The sequence below is a fragment of the Rhyacophila brunnea genome, unplaced genomic scaffold (genome assembly GCF_057557595.1).
Source record: "Rhyacophila brunnea isolate RB1 unplaced genomic scaffold, BYU_Rbru_1.0 scaffold_7, whole genome shotgun sequence".
In the NCBI taxonomy this organism is placed as follows: domain Eukaryota; kingdom Metazoa; phylum Arthropoda; class Insecta; order Trichoptera; family Rhyacophilidae; genus Rhyacophila; species Rhyacophila brunnea.
Window position 1 is genome coordinate 12738816 of NW_028233339.1, and position 17267 is coordinate 12756082.

A 17267-nucleotide genomic window follows, 5' to 3' on the forward strand; every position below is an offset into this window, starting at 1 on the left:
CGACAGAACGGTACAGACAGCCAAACAGTAAACATTGTTAACTTGCGCTACGCATAAATTAAATTATAAAAATGTAACCATTAGTGCTCAGCCGTAGTGGTTTGGCGGGCGCGGCGCGGCGGCGTCTTGCGAAACTCAAACGTATAACCGTGTGTGAAATGTTCGTAGACAAGTGTCTTTTTTGGGGCATAATACACATGGTTATACGTTTGAGTTTAGCAAGACGCCGCCGCGCTGCGCCGCCAAACCACTACGGCCGAGCACTTAGTAGAATGATATTAACGCAAATAAAACTCGTCGTTTCTGACCACAATTCCGGTGTGTTATTTGTTGACCTCCAAGTCCCGAATCCAGACGAAAAATCATAAAAAAATAAAAGTGACACCATCTTTTCACTTTCGCAAATGAAGGGAGATGACATATACTATCAATCAGCACACGAGTTAGATACATTATAATATTTTTCTTCCTAATTCTGTCGATTACAGGATTATTGATGGGGGGCTTTAGGCATTTAATGCGTTATTCGGATCAGTATATAAGTATACCCATATCACATAATATGGTAATTATGTAGATTTTTACCTAAAGAAATTAGCCCGATAATGTGGCAGAGAAGGGCTACCTATTGATTGGCCTAAAATAATGTGATTTCCAAGTCTGGATTAACACGCTCATAATATAATGTGCTATTATATTGTACACAAAAGGCTCCACGTTTGAATTGCAGAGGAAATTTTCTGCAATGTGTATGCATACATTATGACCCGACGAGGGCAATAAAGTGTGGAATATTTATAGAAAACTGAACAAACGATAATGAAAAGCAACCCGATACGTTGGTTTATCGCCACGAGGTATTCGAGTAAAATCACCACCGTAGGTACCTTACTTATTATTATTACTTACCTAACTTACTTATTGCCAGTCTTACTTCAAAATATGCAATCTTACGATTTTGTTTATGAGTTTAATATTACCATTGTTGCGGCAGGCCCGAGATAATAAATCCAACGTGCCAACACGTTTGTTTGAAACATTATTTTTGTAACTGGATAAACACAACACACTGTTTTGTTACTCGATACGATATAGGGTCGTATGCATGAGATTCCCAAAAACCTTATAGGCTATATACTGCACGTTTGTATGCATGAGTACAAACGTAATTAGCTGTTAAGTGACGTCACGAATGTGGGATCTCATGTGTCATGGTGTTCGTATTATAAAATTTCATTCCCCGATAAATAATTCAAAATTTTAAAATTGTAAAAGTGTCTGAAAGTGTGCGAACGGTACCATATAAATTTAATAATTATACATGAATAATTATTATGAATTTTAAATAATTTATCAGCTATTTTATCACATGTATTTTAAAATTATTCCACTGTACGAAAGGTTGTATTGCCAGTAAACTTTTCCATTTGGTGGCAACACTGAATACATTTGGTGGCAATACTGAATATTATTATGACTAACTTCACTTCAATGGGACTTCTTCAATTATTATGAGAAATGTCAAAACAGAATAAGAATAAATGACAGAAAATGCAAATGATTTAGATCTCTGTATAATATTATCATTTATACCAATCACCGTATGACACTATTGATGTTTCCAGTGTATTTGAGAGTTGTGCCTTGTTTATTACAGTTATCTTACAATAATTAACTAGGTAGGTAGGTACCATAATATTTTGAAGAACGTAGAATGCTTCCAATTGTATATTTTAATGCCAGATACAGCAGTAGGTACATATTTTTGGGGTGGTTTAGCGGAGATATTTTATCGTAATCTTACGTAAGTCCATCTTATGTCTCCATGAGAAATATTGCAAGCGAAATAGGTACGAGGCATTTTATCAGTTACCTACTATCTAGATTATAGACTAGGGATCAAAATTATACTTATTTTGTAAACAGCACCACTAGGAACTGTTTTTAGAGTTCGCAAATGTTTTACAGAATCTACAAAACGAACAAGGGCCTCAAACGTTTGTTGCAATGAATGCAAAATTAAAATGACATTTGAAAGTGACAGCTGAGGCAGCCATTTTTAATGGCGCGTGACGTCAGATCGCTTACGTCACAAACAGTGTTATAAGCTATTCGATGGAAAATCGGTTAAAGAGCTTATAAAGAATTTGGGAATCTCATACATACGGCCAATACTCTCCAGACGTACCGATTCGATTGGCCCAATATACTTATTGTGTACATAAGGTCAGCCCGACCAAATCGGGCCACATATTGTCATTATCGAAAAACAAATAATTAGGATCGCGCTAAGAGCGGCTTTAGTTATTCCTGTATACAAAAGATGTGAAGAAAATGGTAAATGGAACTAAAATATGAATGTGTTATGTTCATGAAGCACCTAGTTTCAAAAGCCCCTAAAAGGATTTTAGGTAGTTCTGAGAAAAATGAGAAAAACGATTTTAGGTAGTTTTGAGAAAATGAGAAAAATTCATATCGATTAAATCTGTGAACTTTATGTATTTATTTTTTAATTCGTTACATTCAAAAGAGTATTTTGGCTTTTCTTTTTAGGGCCTATTTGAAAAGCACACCCAACCATTTTAGCGGGTTTTGAAATTTAACCATAATTTTTGATCATACGTATTTTAGGGGGGTTTGAAACTAGGCGCTCCATGTATCGTCGTTCAAAAAGCGCGACTAGCAAAAAAACCCCAACAACATTACAGACGACACGACAACGGCCAAATTGGATTGAACGCACACCTAAATCAGACCGTCTGTAGAGTGTTTTACGCGGGCATTTTCTTTGGTACTTGCATTATTCGAAGTAGCACAAACTAGGGTTTGCAATCCTGGAATCCCGCTCGATCTCGTCATCCTGAAATTCCGCGATCGAAAATGTTGGATTCACATTATTTCGTTAACTATAAAAATATAACTTAAACTTTAAAGGAAGTTTCTAAATAAATAAAAAAAACACACACTGTCATCCCAATACTTAATTTAATATTTATGACAGAATAATTTCGACTTTATGAAATTAGAATGCGGTTAATCAGTTCCTTCAAAAAAAATCCAGTGCTTTTTGTCACAAAAAAAAATATATTCCCTCGTTTTTTCTTTAAATTTTGCCAGACTTCCTACCTTACTTTACGTCCTGATTGAAGTTTTTTTCCGAGACCGGGACAGGGTCTTATTTTCCAAGATGATCCCGACCAAACCAGGAAGGTTGGCAACCTTACATACCATTGATGCTTCTGCAATATTTACGTCAATTACTTGACTTGAGACAATGAGCTATTACCTGGTAGGTACTATTTCGTATGAAACGACTGTGTAGAATAGATCAAATTTAAAAGCCAGCGAAAGAGTGTCAGCAGAAGGTATGTGAATAACGCGTCACAACTGCTGCGTCCTCTTTTCATATTATGAAAAGAGACGCAGCAGTTGTGACGCGTTTTACTGCCATGCCGTGGTAGTCTAGATAGGTACGTTTAATATCTCAGAATAAAAACAAAATATTACTATGGTAGGTATATTGCACATATAATGTAGTCGTAGTGTATAGACTCCAGTGGCGAAGGCTGCCTGTTGAAGGTGGGTGGGCTGTGGTAGGTAACTGAAAGAAAATCCCAGGACAACCATATTTACAGGACTTCAATTTGAATTTTGTTCATCTTCAGTATTTTACTTAATTAACAAAAATTATAATTAAAAAAAAAACAAAAACAAAAAAATTTCACGAAAAAGACAAATAGATACAAAAAAGTAATTCCCAACCACGATTCTAGCTCGGTCTAGAAAATTCTACTGTCTTGGTAGTGCAGCATTTTGTCGGAGGGACCGTTTTGCATTGAGTCCAGCACTTTCATACTTAAATCCCTAGGTTTTAAAATTGTGTGCGTGTGTTTTTTTACGATACATGTGTAATCGCTTGTATGTGTTGTATGCGTGACATGTACCAAATTAATTGAAACCTTTGTTAGAACGTGTTAGAGCTCGTTACGTATTAGTGGAATTACTACTTGCCGTCTGATTGACCAAATTGACAACCAATTTACAATACTTACATACCTACAGACAGATGTTGTTGGAAAATTATATAATATGTATCAAGTGGGTAGAATTGTAGAATAATATAACAAAATCATTAGAAATTATTTTCATTAACAAGGTACTTAGGTTTTTAATAACCGCCTAGTATGGAGTCGTCGCCACTAATAGAGCTAGGTAAATATATTAAATTATTTGATATATGAGAGTCGCATATAGGTACCTAATAATATCATAATCAATAAATTCGCAAATTTGCGAATATTTTTAATTTAGGTTTAATAAAAATGGCCTAAATGTGTATACCTACTGTCAATACTCAATAGGAATGTCGTATAATGTGTAATGGTTGTATTGGTTAGATTTTTATAACATTTTTTTTAATTCATGCAATTCTATTTGGTGTAAAAAAAAATAATGGCAAGTGCATTATTATGATCGAAATCATAAAATAATAATACGAAAGAACAGATAACAATTATTGTGCATTCATGAGTCAATTTCACTTGTTACACATGGACTACTTACATTATAATGTGAAGATCGATAGTAACTTATTAATCATATAAAAGATAACTGATAAGATAATAAAACGACAACATTGATAAGTTGATAACAATGATAATATAGAAGTGATGATAAGGATAAGATAAGATAACCAATAGATAGATATTTATAAACATACATACTTTAAAACTCGTCAGAAAATATAAAATCAATAGAAAAAATCTTTTTGAAAAAAATACGACGCCCAGCGAGATTCGCGCCCATGTGCTCTACCAACTAAGCTCTGTGTAGGCACTATCTAATTGTGACAAAATTAACTGGTAGTTTTTACAATACTCTCTGAAGTGCATTCTAAATTGTGTTAAATTTTTGGCAGTCGGCTTTTGTATTTTAAATCAAAGTATTGATATTAATTACTAGCTGGTGTAGGATCTCTCCAAATTTTAGTTATAACGTAAGTACTTGCACTTGCTAATAATTTAATTAAACCATTTTTTAATTCAACGGCTAATAATTAATTCACAAACAATGTTACATTCTTTAACATTGTGAATATTATTAGTTAAATAAAAAAATATTTATAATGTTTAACCCGATCGGCGCGTAAAGTTTCCATACAAAAGATGTACTGTCCGCGGTCGGTTTTTCGAAATGTTATTCTTCGCTGTATTATAATAAATACGGCAGTTAAAAATTGTGGCTACAACTGTTATCATGCCTAGATACATAAGGATCCAAGTGCCACACTAAAACACATAATGAAGTGTTGAATTTAGCTGTGTTTACTTTAACAAAACTACTGTATTGCTTTGTTCCGATAAACTCTGTTGCCATTTTCGATGACATACCACTCGACTTCAAAACAAGTGCGCTGATGAAGACAATTAATCACTGACTAATTTTATTTTACTCGTGTTAAAAACACTTAAAAATGCCATAAAAATTATTGAAAATAATAGCTTTTATTGGTGACTTATGAATTATTGTTAATTAGTGTAAGTTTTATTGATGACAAATCCATTAAAATTGGATGTTAGTCCCCAGTTTTATTTCGTGGCATAGACTGTGTCAGCATTTTACATGTTTTATGGGCCATTCTAATTTAAGCGTTAAAGGTGAGTCCACACTGGTTGAAAATATTATAATAATTTTTTTGTTATTTTTTTTTTAGTGAAACTTGGATTTTGTAGATTACTTTTCAGTTTTATTGAGCATTGTGTTATGTTAGTGATTGTCATTTTATGTTTTGTAAAAAAAACAATATTTATTTTTTAAATTGCGTAAATTTTTCCAAGTGCTATAAAAACTTTTTTTTGGGTAAGGTTTTAAAAATTTACAAGCATTAAATTGTACGCGAAGATAATATGTAATATAGTTGAAAAGTCTATATTCCATGATTTATATTTTATATTATATTGTATACCCGTGTGTGTTTTTTTATCAAAAATTTATACGTTTTATATATTCCTTCATAGTAATTCGTAATTTATTGGTAAAACTTGCAATCCTCTAAAATATAATAATAATTATTTTTTCATTCCGTGTGGACGCATCTTTACTAAATATTTACGACTTTCAATAATGAGCTCGATTTATGACTTTGAAACAATTGGGGAGACACATGAGTAATAAATGACATAATCCAGAACACAAGTTCAAGTACATTTTTATAAATATTACGACAAATTTCTTTTCGTTTTTTGGTTGTCTTTTTCGTATTCCCGCACATGATGTAAAAATCGCGGTGAATTCAACTTTACACGGTAAATACTCGGCGCACACTCAACTCGAATGAAATATATTTTGTATACCTACTGCGCAGCCGCGAAAAATACCGCGTAGATTTGAACTGATGCAATCGTACCGGCGAATCTCAATAGATCGAGGGGGTTCGAAAAATCGATGTTTATGAAATTAAAACAACATATTTTTGACAAAGTTATTGATATGGCAATACGAACACGAATCAGAGCATCTTTCAATACAAAAATCAATACTATGCGTGAAGTATTTCCTACTTTACCGACATTACAATTTTCGATATCAACAGTTGCGACATCCGCCCAGTATCAGAGCTTATGTAAAAAACAACATATGTCCCATCCGCGGCGATCGGGTTAATGCACTTGACTTGATTAATAAGTATTTTTTGTCTATTACAAAATGTACTCTACTTCACCTTTTATGATTAAACTGATTAATTCATACTTTGACTATGTATTGTGGCACATTGGCCTATCACTATGTCATTATAAGGATTTCTGAATAAATAAATTCAAAATAACTGATAAAAGAGTAAGTAGGTATTAAGTAGGTGCCGAGCCGATATTATCGATGCACTGATAGTGTGTATGCGAATCATACAATATATCGGTTTGCCGACATCAGTGCTTCCCAACACTTGTTGGTTGGAGTATCTTTTAAATTGTGCTGTAAATGTTAAGAGAATCCCTACCTGACAGACATTAATCAGATTCGACCAGGGTAAAACAATGTCCACTTTACATGTGACTTATTGGTTGTTACAAATAACGTGTGTAAGGATGATAATAGTACTAGATCAGTGGTTCTTAACCTTGATGGAGGTACTGACCCCCACCAGTTTCATATACACATTCACCGAACCCTTCTTAATTGGAAAAATAAAATATGATTTTTTTCAAATTCAAAACATATGTACGGCGGACCTCGACTTACGAACGTTCGACTTTCGCACAATTCGCTATTTCGCACATTTCAAAAAAAATCGTTTTTTTAAAACGTCGCGCTGGCCGTGGGGTTAAGATATCCCCTTCTCGCTCGCTCACAAGCAAGTGCATTTCTTGCTTCACTTGCATCCTGCTCGCACCCGTCACATTGCTTGTGAGCTAGCTAGGATAGGTTTAGTCTTGTGCAGGAGCGCGTGCGGGCGTGTCATGTTGTGCGTTTTGCTAATTTTCTTCATTTGAAATATTTCACCCTAAAAATTTATAAACATGAGTGAGAAACGGAAAAAAACTGCAGTGTTGATACGAACAAAAAGAAATCAAGGACTTATAAACTTCACATGACGTTCTGATTGCGGTGAATCTTTTGCTTCAATCGGATATTCGTATGATACAAACAGGTCTACTACGATATGTTCAATTTTGAAAAATAAACTTAAGGAATACGTTCAAAATTGTGGAAATTTATTATCTTTAAAGGTTGTTTCCAAAAGACACGGCATAGTTATGGATGAAATGGAAAAATATTTGTCATCATGGATCGACGACCAACATCAAAAAGACATCCCTCTGAATATTTCAATTATTCAAGCGAAGGCTCTTAGTTTGTACAAAGATTGGAAGGCTAGAAAAAGAAGATTCTAACACGATTTTTCAAGCAAGTAACGGTTGGTTTATATTAAATTCACTGTAGAATCGGCTGATGCGGATAAAGATGCTGCAAAAGAATTTATTTCCTCATTATCCAAAATTATTGAAGATGGAGAATATTCCTCTAGCCAAATATGTAATGTAGATGACACAGGTTTATTTTGGAAAAAATGCCTAGTCGTACATTCTTATCTAAGGAAGAATCAGTTGCCCCAGGGCATAAACCTTCTAAAAACCGATTGACATTGCTTCTTGGTGGAAACTTGGCTGGTGATTTAAAATTGATGCCAATGTTAATTTATCAACCAGAAAATCCCAGAGCATTGAAAGGGAAGGATAAAGAATTGCTTCCAGTATTCAAATAAAAAAACCTTGGTTTACTGCGTTAATATTAAAAGATTGGTTCACTTTACATTTCGTGCCAGCAGTTAAGCAATATTGTAAAGTTAATGATTAACCATTTAAAATAAGAAGAAGACGAAGAAGAAACACCCGCATACCCCACTTAAACATGTCTCTTAAACATCTTATATTTACTTGATAAATAAATATTTCAAAATACACACAATTTAATTTTTTTTTTACTTCCCTCTACTTTCGAACATTCAACATTCGCACACCTTTTCAGGAACCAATTATGTGCGAAAGTCGAGGTCCTCCTGTATATATTTTACTGGTGCACAAAATGAATCATGCATCAACATCACTGTGTTTAAAGAACAAAACCATTAAAACATGATTTTCACACAAAAACAAAAGCATAATTATGAATATTTACTGCAAATCAGTGTGACTTCTGCTGTTGCCTTTCAGAGACCAGTTCAGGAATGCGCGGCTTCACCGGAATCATATGAGTCGGGTGTGGGTCTTGACCTCCGCCGAACCCCTGGGGTTCGATCGAACTCAGGTTAAGAACCACTGTACTAGATATATAGTTAATCAGGGGCCCTTAAAAATTGTCTTAAGACCCGGACCCCCTCCAAGAATACAACAACACAAACTGTGAAACAAAAGGTAAATAAAAATTACTTACTGCAGTGACTGACATAAAAAATGTTTTTTTTTCTCTAATATTATCATGCAGCATGTCTAAAAGAAATGACAGCATAGCGCGGACGATACAAACGGACACAAATGTTGCTAATAGTTACGCCAGTTAGGACACGCGCATACTATAACCACTTCTGGGTGAGACTCGTTGGTGAACATCATTTTTTTTTTCGACCATGTCCGATCCTAATAGGATCATATGGGCCTCCACAGAGTAGAGGTTTGTACTAACAGATTTTTTTTACGAGAAATGGATGTCAGCCACTTGCTCAACCTATTAGGTCCATACCCTGACTCATACACATATTGAAAAACAATATGTGTACTTGCCAGACCCAGGATTCGAATCTGGGACCCACGGCATGATAGTCCAACGCTTATGCCTTATGCTTAACATTATACCTTTAGTTAAAATATATATTATATGTAGTTATACAGCTACAGGCTATATTTTCATAGCTAAAATCAATATCTAGTGTCTGGGCACGAGGAATGTGCGAGGATCCGAGGTGGAAGCGACAAGGCGCTGTAAGAAGTACGCGGGGTAAGAAAGAACAGGAGTCAGTGACATCCAGCTATTGATAATAAATTACTATTTAGATAGGTAGGTAATGAATATTTTTCAAAATGTAAGCACTACTCGCTTTATTTGTTTTATAAAGTTTTACAAATAATTAACCATCACCCGAGTAGAGTATAGGTACGTTTTATAACTTTGCACTTTTATTGCACTTTTTACTACACTGATATGCCTCTTTGCCTGATTAACTCGCATAAAATTAGATCAAAAAATGATATTCACTCTTGTATTAAAATGTAGTAATAATTAAATAAATATATAATACTTATATATAAAAAATATTTTTTTTTAGAATATATTACATCATTTTCATCCTAGAGCCGGAGTGCAAAGTTATGAAGCGTATACTCTACCTACCAAACGATGTTAAACTTTCAAAACGGTTCATAGTTAAATAGATCACGTCAATATTATAACAATGTATTTACTCAGGTAAAATAAGGTGGTTACTTGCATATTATACTTTTTTCGCAAGCGTTGACAAATTTCCACACGGTGACAAGCTCGCTGTTTCACGGGTTCACGGGTTGGGAATCACTGACTTACGCGGATATCTGTGATCCTACGGAAAAGAGCGTGACAAATTTCGCCGCAAGTAGATAAACTCGGCGAGTAAACAAATAAGAAAATAATCATGTTTGCTCTGACAATCACCATAAAAAACACAACTCTGTATGTTTACAGCGAGACACACAAAAGATAATAAATGGTGTCTTCTTTAAATTCACACAACATGCATAATTTGACTTCCTTAAAGAGATAAACGATGATGTCTACAAGGTTTCCGCGCAAGTACTTACAACACCCAACTGCCAAATTATCAAATACGTCAAGCACGTGCCTAGGTATCGTTTTCAATATGACATTTCTAAAAATGGGAAAGTTACTTGATAATATTATTAAATTCAGAACGATTGAGGTTTTTGAGTACTCAATGATAATATTAGAAAAGTAAATGGACCACAGCTACCCACCTTTGACGTTCAACTCATGTCTTCCAAGCGATATTATTTATATAAATTAGCATCGAACTTATTTCAATTAGCAAACCGCGTTTTCTGTAGGATATTTATTTATTTACTTGAGATTTTAGCAGGCCGCATTTTTTATAATACTTACCCCAGCTCCGCTTCAAAGAGGTTAATTCGAATTAGGTACTTACCAATTTAAAAGTTTGTATATATATTTTTTTTAAATAAGCTCTATTTATTTGAAAGAGAGTTTAAAATAAAAAATCTTCTTCTATATAATAGAATAATTGTGGATCGTATAAACCAGTGATGCACAAACCGCAGCCCAAAATAACAAGTACATTATCATCAAATTTTTCATTGGCCAAACTATGTTCCGCCATTAATTATTGTTTGGATATGTATCTAAAATTTCATATGCTTTTTTTATAAAAATAAAATTTTCGTGATTATTTAAATAATAAAGGTCTTTAATTCTTGGACATCCCTCGTATTATTTAGAATGCAATATGGTAAAACGTTAATTAGTATGATATAATAGAACGATGAAATACGCAAACGAAAATCATCGTTTACTGCGAACCGTTTACCGTATTGCATAACTAACACTACCATCGGATCTCGCTATTTAGTTCCGCGATCTGGCTATATACGGCATTGATGTAATCGCAGTGTTTGGTACGAGATACGCTTACCTCTGATACGAGAATGAACAGGGGCAAGGGCGGGTTAGCGGTAAGCGGACTAAGCGGCCGCGTGGGGCCCCGATGTACCAAGGGGCCCCGAAGGGACCCCGAGATCTTGGAATGTCCTTAAATAATTGTCTTATAGGCGGATTTTGATAATCTCTGATAATTTCTGTGATTGGGTGCAGTTCACCGTTTACATACTTTATTATGGTCTCGTTACTTAGGTCTTAGTTTCCGAACAATAAAAAAATGCAACGAATTTAATCATTTTTCCTGACGTTGTGTGAATGTTGGTTCAGCAATAACCGAGAAGAAGTGACTCACTAGTCGATTTCAAAGTAAATTCATTTTATGTCACATGTAATAAGACCAAGGCAGAACTATCGCAAAGAACACAAACATACAAAATAGTTATAGAGCCTTTTCGAATATTGTTTGATTGGAATCTATCAATGAAAGAAAAAAAGAGCGATAAAAAAGTTGATAGATGAATTTGACCATGTTTTAATATTTCTTAAAGAAAACAAGGACACTATTAAAACCACACCAGACATCTATCGAGCCGTCAAAGAAATGTCTTGCACATTCCCAAATGTAGAAATATTGAATTTTTTTAACAATCTCCTTATCTAATGCGTCAGGTGAAAGATCTTTTTCTGTTTTAAAGCGTGTAAAAAAATATTTGAGATTTACTATGGGAGAAGAAAGATTAAATAGTATGGCCATTTTGTATATAGAGCAAGAAATTTTAAACCGAATTGACATATTTACAACAGATACATATTTACAAAACAATTGACGAATTTGCAAGAAATAAAGCAAGACGAAAATTTATTTAAAAAACATGTTTTTTTTTTAATTTTTATTTCTATTACCTTTGTTATATTTTATGGTAATAAATTAATGAGAGTTTCATTGTATAAAACTTTTTTTTCTAACTTGAATTTGGGTCCCCGAAATTTTTACCGCTCAGGGCCTCCACTTGACTTGATCCGTCCCTGAACAGGGGTGAACATTAATAAGTAGGTAACATACCTACAACGAATGCCCACCATTTTCTAATCATGTGATACCTAAAAGCGAACGATAATCGATATTAATAATATTCCTAAGCGCACGCAAAAAAGTTACATTGCAAAAAAGTAGATTGGTAGTATTATACGGAACATAATAAAAAAGGCCGTATTGCCTTTTTTGCTTCTCTGGATACACACAAAACAAACCAGACATGCACCAAGTGCGCGGGCTAGATAATAATAATATGGTGGTTACTATGTACGCACGGATACCACGGATTCTACCAGACGTCCGATATAAATAGATTCTCCTTGAACGATACGTGCAAATACTTATTATTGTATCAGTGATTCCCTACCAGGGTTCCGTGGGAAATCGGGAAAGCTTGTGAAAAAGATTCAATCAGATTTAACATGACATATATTTTTAAATCACGTACACTTTGAAAGTTTAGTTTGGTGAAAATATAGATCTGTGTTTGCCAAACGGTATACCGCGAGAGGTTCTAGGACATTCTAGGTGTACCGCGTCCAAGTTTTTTTCCGATCACTTGATTATCAAATGTACGAGTGGGTCATCAATCATTTCGCAAGATAGGACGGTACACACCTGACATTAACAGCGGAAAAAAATGTAATAGATTTGAAAACAGATACTGTGGACAAACCTCATTTTTGAACTGGAGTTGCCAACATTTCGGTTCGGAGTCAACATCCTCGATTAAAATCGATTATGATACATACACTGTTGCCATTTGGCTTGTCGCATCTTTGCGAATTAAGTGACTCAGCAACAATGGAAATGAAATAAATAAAGGAGAACCGTTACAGATGGTAGGTGAGGAGTTATATTATCGTAATAGATTTTTGGTTTGTCACGTCGTGTTCTTCCTCCTTCTTGCATGAGGTATTTCGTACAGGTAGGTATGTCACTGCCCACGGATGTACACCCCTCTTGTAATTTATTCATCTGCAATTAAATACGTGTTGGCCAGGTAGATGTACTCGGGAGATTTTACAAAATACTTGAAGGGTTCCGCCAAACAAAAAAAAGTTGGGAATCACTGACATAGACGAATAAGAACGCGGTTTAATGACTCGGTTACAACTGTCTGGTAATGGGTGCACGGTTTAGTACATACATAAGAACATAATTTTCAAACCATACTTATCTAAAATATCGTATAAAAATTTTCTTAGCGCAATGAGTATTTTATTGTTCTATTCTATTATTTTACAGAATACAATATAATCAATCCGTTGTATTTTGTAATGTTTACTTCTTCTTCTTCTTTGGATGTCAATAAAACTGCTGTACGCCTTCCTGTCCCGTGTCATCTGCATTACTCTCCGAAGTTCGGAACAATAAACAACATCATAAAACCATCAATCAGTATATGACGTGTACGTAGTCAAAAGAACCTCAGACTACACACGACTTTACTGTACTCATTCTTTCCATGGATGAAAAACACTATACAACCACCAGTATAAGTTGTCAGTTGAGTGAGGGCGCCACAGGCAAACATTTGACATAATAATATGTCAAATATAGTTATCATTCCATACTTTTTAATATTGTAATGAGCTTAGTTCTAAATTCGAACACCTGACGATTTATAATGGCATAGGTATCTAAAGTATGAAAATTATTGCTTAATCATTAATCGATCACAAAAATCATTGTTTTTGAAAGAAACCTTCAGTTAATTTAAATTCTGAAAATTATATAGGTATCGTTATTTTACCTTCTATATAATTGCCATGAGACGGAAAATGTGTTTCTTCAGATGACTGCCAGGGTAGGTACCCGAAAAAGAAGGCAATATTTAATAGTTAGACACTTACAATGGGTAATTTAGAAAAGAAAAAGTATGCGGAATTCCTGGGCCAATAAGATAAGGGATACAAGGTGCAAACGACTGCAAGTTTATAATAAAAAGAAGACACGTCCACGTTTTGTATTAAATTTGACATTAAAATATTTTTTTTGGAAAACTGGTATTTACTTACGTGGTAGGACTTTATAAAATGGTAAGTAAAGCAGTTGGGACAGTTGGGTAATTGACAGCTGCGTCTGACTAAAAAAGTAACACCTAATGCCGGGTCCACACTGGGAACATGTCGCCGTCAACCTTGTTAAATTTTACGATAAGTATGATAATTATCGTAAAATTTAACGAGGTTGCCGGCGACATGTTGCCAATGTGGACCCGGCATAACATTCACTCGATAGAAATGAGTTTGCAAAATATGTTTTATTGTCAACATCATACAATAAAATTATTGTTTGATTGATTGCACGATTACGTACTTCGGTCAGGTTTAATCAATGGATACTGGCGGTTGGCGAAAATTACCCGTCGCAACCATGGGAATATCGTGGGCGGACAATGCGTACCGAGTTTCTGAATGCATCTGTCTCGACTCTCGGGGTTCTACCGACGTTTTAGTTGCAAGTTAATCGCGCGCACGCGGCTGGGAATGCACGCCGCCTACTCGGTGACCGGGCGCGCCGCCGTTCATCTATTTACAGGTAGATATCTGCATGCAATCCGCCCATAGATTTGTATGCGTCTGCCATGAGAGACATTGCTTTTACAATGTCTGCATATTACAGTGCAGTTTCCTCCAACGGTCGCCGAACGCCGACCACGGCACTTATGCAAATGTAAATAATAAGCAAACATTGAAGAATTTTAGAGAAATTAAGAGAAACGTAAGTGGGCGCCAAAAATTCGCGCCCCAATTGACTGGTTGAAAAATATTATACTAACTCTACTCTCACAGTGTAATAATGACTAATAATTTTGAATTAAATACCTATAATGTTCTATATAGGTAACTACTTACATAGGTACATATCGCTGTTAATTATTGTATTAACTGTCAGCTCTTGATGATATTATATTAGGTAAGTAAGTAGGTACCTACGTAAAATAAATCAAAATACCTACCGTCAGCACTCGAAATGGAAAATTTTACGAACCGGAGCGCTCGATAATTTTACAAAATATTAACATGGTAATCCAATTTTATGTGTATTTTATAAAAGTTCTTATATAGCCTATCAAACTCAGACGGTCAAATATTTTTTTCCACGAAATGAAGCGATAATTTTGGGGATTTTATTAACCGGATCGGCGCTCCGGTCCATTTCGAGCCCCGTCTACCGCACAGTATTAAACTTTAAAATACGGTCGAACTCAGTTATTACGATCACGGACATAGCGATATCTCGGATGTAATGAGAAAACATTCGATGACATTTTAGTGTATGATTTTCACCATACATTTATTCACTTTTATAACGAGAAAATTATCGGATATCGAGCAAAAATATCGTCAAATTTTTTCTTAAAACTGTTAATGTGTCGATCGTTTAAAAACATTTCGACCCTAAGCCATAAAATCCGACCGTAGACCGATGCCGCCGGGATCGAATTACGTTTATGACACTAGTTAAGTGTCTAAGTACCTAATTGGTGTTTTCGCCGACAACATTGAAAAAGTATATGGTTGAAATTTCATGTAAAAAAACCAAGCTGAAGTCAGTAGGTGCCTACCAGTGTTCATTACAATAAACAAATTCTTTTGTAGTTATGAATGCCATGCTTGTTTCGGGGAAAAATTATAATTGTGTATTTTTGTTTTAATTGCGATTTTTTGTGTTATTGACCGCTCATTTAAAAATACATATTCTCTGATACAACGAGTAATGCTTATAACGAGCAAATTCAGTCGGTTCCATCTTCCTCGTAATAACCAAGTTCGACTGTAGTCATTATGTAGGTAAGTACCTACTTTAAACGTTTATTTAAAATTTGTGACACCTTTTATAATATAATATTATGTAACATCATTACGTATCTGAAGTACATAATTTATGTATTTGGTTCCGCGGAAAATGTAAAATAGTGACCCACTATATTTTTTACCATAACTTTGAAGGATTCATTACGAAATATAATCGTGTAAGTACGTACGTACACTTTATTTTTTTCAGAGATTACTACAATTTGCACATACTTTTCATATTATACTGTATTACTAATAATTATGTGAAAAGGATGCCAACACTGGTACCTACTTACCATTTTCCATATTTTTAATAAAGTATGATTTATTAATTTACGGCGTTTACGTGGTATAACTTTAAAACAAACAAAAATATAATACATTTTGAATAATTCAGAACAAATAAAAACAGCTGCGTTTTAATTATTTATATTTGGTAAGGTGTAGGTACCTATGTGATTTAGCACAGTCACTTTATTTAACTTGAGGTGACTGTCAGATACCTACAATATTAGTGTTTATATTTAGCTAAAAAAACAATCAACATAATATTTGGTTATTTACTTCTTAACTTAATAGTTATGGAAAAAAAAGAATAATATGGACTATATTATTCACTATTTATTATAGTTGCGTACCTACCTATATCTATATAGAGAGAGAGAGAGAGAGAGAGAGAGAGAGAGAGAGAGAGAGAGAGCCTGCTGTTTATGCAAAGCCGGCAATTTATTAGGAATAGCAAAATTCAAAAAAACTACACACTATAAATAACGAGTACATAATATAACAGAAATAGTATCCTAATAATGATAAAGTGTGGGCATTTTGTTATAAATAAGTCGTAAGTACCTAATTAGTAAACAATAATATTTTTCTTCTATGTGTGTCACTTTATGAATTAAATTAGACTGGGGAGGGGTTACATGCTATTTATTATTAAGTAATTTATTACTTTAATGCAGAAAATGTGGGTTAAGGACAGCCAGATTCATAGCGATGTATTCACAAAATAATACAATATAAAGAGAAGTGTATCCAAATAAGTAAAGAACTTTTGAATAGGTATGTAGTAGGCATGTAATGTAATGCTGGTGCCTGGCATGGGTGTTCAGAATTAATAGTGAATCTTCATTAAATTCTCGAAAAATTAAAAAGTAATTAGCGAAAAGACAACTGAATGCAAAATTAGTAAATAGAATGTAGATAGGTATATTCTTGGGTCATTTTCTTTCAAACCTATGAACATAACATTATAAAATGATTCC

General features: G+C 34.2%; 1 protein-coding gene across 1 annotated transcript in view; it reads right to left on the reverse strand.

The window, feature by feature from the left end:
* The window catches only part of Madm (MLF1-adaptor molecule), a 189397-nt gene that overhangs the window by 171346 nt on the left and 784 nt on the right, over positions 1 to 17267 (reverse strand). The window lies entirely within an intron of this gene.